We start from the raw sequence: 3,575 nt of genomic DNA on the forward strand, positions 1-3,575 counted from the left end.
GAAGAGTTCAAATGTGTCTTCAGGGGTGAATGAGTTAACTAGCTTAATACTGATGATTGACTAACCAGTAAAAGTATATTTTTGTTGAAACTCTTGAATAAATATTGCTATATCTGAATGATAAAGAAATATTAGAAAACAATTTGTTTTTATTGTAGAACAGTTGTCTTCAGAATTGAATTTCAATGCTTTTTTGAAGCTAACATAGCATTTAAGATAGGGACCTGTTTACTTAGTGGTGCGGTGCATAAGTGCAGTACCACAGGGAATAATATTGCTGTCTGTTTTCTCCTTACAGTGTCAGCCGCCGTTCAGTTGCAGCAGCCTTACACAATAAGTAAGTATAGGCTAGATGGCTGAGGTCGAACAGAAAATGATCTATCTGCCAACTCAACCAACATACAGACTCTGTTTTTATGGGAAGATGTCTTATTACTAAAGAAAATAGTTACTTTATGATGGTCATTACTCATATAGTATAATCAGTCTCTTAATTTCCCATGTATGTTTTTGGGGTAGAAGTTGTTCTTTTCAATGACAATCTAAAATTAATCAAATTTGTCTAATTTCTTGTTAATTATTTTGTACTTTAGTAACCACTTTCCACCCAAAAGTCGAAGCCCTGCACCGGACGACGAAGTGCTTGCCGATATTGACGGCAGTTTTAACCATCTTAACGATAAAGTAAGTCATTTATGTTTTTGAAGTAGGTAAGAAATATTGTATATTGCACAATGTTGACAGAGTTGTCTTCCTTGTCACAAACCAAAAAATTCCTTTCATTGTACAGAGACATTGAAGTTGGTATATAGAGGTCTACTCTAATTCTGACGTTGTTTTATTTCAACAGGTACAATCCCTGGAGAATCAGATTTTACAGTTAAACGAAGAGAAAAAGAACTCCTTTTCATTACAGACTAAGTTTAAAGACGACAACAGCATCCTCATCGAAAGGTAAGCACCTGTAGTATTTGTGTCACCTGAATTCAATGTTTTATTATTTGTAGGACCTGTTTAGTAAGGACGTATAACTAGGAGCTATATGTGGCCCTCAAATATAGCTTGTATAACAAGTTTGTAACAAGTTTGTACATATATACCATGATAAAATATTTCGTTTTTTTTGTCAAAACTTTATGGTAATTATGTAATTAAGACTATGGAGAAACACTTATCATAAATGTGTGCTTTAAACTGCTTTGATATTTTAGAATCTGTTAATTTTGTAGGCAGTGCCATCAAAGTTCTATTATCATGTCAAACTTTCCCTGAAAAATGTACACAGATTCTTGTTATCAAGAGATTAAGCCATTGGCAACACCCATAGACAATTACGGGAAAAAAACATCCCATAGAAGTAAATGATTAACAGACAATGGCAGTATAACACATCTGTGTTTTTGTTTTCTTTAGTATTGTGGACAGGTAAGACTTATGTAGAAAGCACCTGTTGATTATGTACTGTGTAGCGGGTTCTTGTAGTGCTGTGTTGATATTGTGTTTAGCGGTGTTTGGGTTGGATGGTAAATATTTTGTCATGTTCATTAATTTCTCGGAAGTTATTAGAGTGTGTAGACCTAGATTTGATTTTTAAAGATAAATTATTAAAAGAATTTTATTTTCAGTATATTTATTTACCTCATAAATGAGTTTGAAAATATTATGGTGAAATAATATGGTGAAATAATTAAAAAAAAAATCTATGATAAAACATGTTGAATAACAATTTTGTTTTTATATTCAACTTACCCTCTGTATTTTATTAAAGCTAACATGGGTTGATAATGACAAAATACATGCCATGTTCTCAGTGTTAATGCTGTGTAAATAATGCTTTGTAATGTTATAATGATGCTGTAGAATAGATTGTTTTCATTTACTACTTAATATCTTTTTCTTCATTTACTAATTAATATCTTTTTCTATTGCTTGTATGTATAATTAAAGCAGATTTCCTATAAATATCTTAATATCTAATTATGTGCATTTTTCTATGGGTACATGTTGGCTTTGCATCAATATATCATAAGACAACACAATCAGGACATCATAGGAATATATTATCATTTTTAATAACCGAACTGGGGAAAGTTACTTGGCACTTTATATGTAAATATCTCATTGGTTATGTCAGCCAACGCTACTTAATATCCTACTCAATTCACTTTTGTATAAAATAATATTCTTCTCATTTGGTAAAAAATGTAACAACTAAAACACATTATATGTGTTGAAATGGTAATTAGATATGGGAGAGGGTAAGATTAGCAGAGTTGTTTCCCTTTGTACAGTATATACATGTTTAAGCTGGATACATGAAATGACACTTCAAGTTAATCTATTGGTTTTAACAGTACACTATTTATAGTGTATACATACAGTTAATACAGTAATATAATCACATACATTGTATTCATCTAAGCTTATTTTATAGAGAAAATTATGTAGAAAATAATTCTTCTATTTCAATTTTTACTGCATCATGTTAAAAATTTCTTGATGTGAAAGACATAATTAAATCTAAATTTCATATTTATACATGACCAATGGCACACAGAGTGGGTTACACATGTACATAAATACTGTAGCACTGATGGCATTATATATTTACATACGTATACAATATATATTATGCATTGCAAGCCTTTCGGCATTATGTGTTTTCTGAAGTAAACACTGTGCATGTTAATAAGCTTTGTATAGATGTTAAATAGGTGGTATAGCGTATACACAGGTCTACACACAGGTGACTGCATACACATATATGTTAAAGCAGGAAAAATAAATAAAATAACAATGAATATATCTAGAATATATTAAATGTACATTGTGCATATTTCAATTTATATTCATATCATATGTACAATAGATTTATTGTAAATTCAAACATCATGGAAAAGTAGTTCTTACTCTTTTAAACAAATATTATACCTTACTGGGCATTTCAAAAAGCAATCTTTGTGAATGTGGTGTTTGAGTCCCAGCTACAAAAAGAAAAGTTTGTGAAAATGAGATAAATTTAGTCATAAATAAGGACAGTGTTCAAGGGTGATAATCAAAGAGCTTCTTAAAGTGTTAAGGGTTACATTATAGTGCTTAAAAACTGGCAAAAATTCTAATAACTTCTAACATTACATCAAGTATAACTGTCAAAGTAAAAACTAGAAAACTATGAAATAGCACTACCGAGACAGTGCCTGTCAATAGGACAGGCCATTGGAATGTTTGTTGCTTGCTGAGCAATCGGTACCTGTGATGTATTTTGGTGACATCACTTAATGCTTTGTATCGTGTTTGGCTGAGTTGTGGTGCATGATCTCTGTACTCTGAGTCTTACTAATAAAAAAAAACAAGAAATCAAAGATTAACTACATCTGTATATTAAATATGACAGGTTGTCAGAATACTCAGGGGTCAAATTAGAAGGCTTTCAATGTACAATTGATTAAAGGTCGAGGTCGTTTGTAAAAAGACCAAATGAGAAATTTCAAAGATGAACGACAACTGTATGTCAATCATTACAGGTTGTCAGAATAGTCAGGGGTCAGATTAGATGGGTTTCAATGTACAACATA

General features: G+C 31.1%; 1 long non-coding RNA gene across 1 annotated transcript; it reads left to right on the forward strand.

The window, feature by feature from the left end:
* The first annotated feature begins 242 nt into the window (after positions 1-242).
* LOC110444558 lies at positions 243-1,609 on the forward strand. Its single transcript, XR_002462258.1, has 4 exons — positions 243-337; positions 594-684; positions 851-954; positions 1,414-1,609. It is a non-coding gene; the product is annotated as an uncharacterized LOC110444558 (long non-coding RNA).
* Positions 1,610-3,575: the final 1,966 nt, after the last annotated feature.

Source organism: Mizuhopecten yessoensis, unplaced genomic scaffold (genome assembly GCF_002113885.1).
Source record: "Mizuhopecten yessoensis strain PY_sf001 unplaced genomic scaffold, ASM211388v2 hete_36142706, whole genome shotgun sequence".
NCBI classification, from domain to species: Eukaryota; Metazoa; Mollusca; class Bivalvia; order Pectinida; family Pectinidae; genus Mizuhopecten; species Mizuhopecten yessoensis.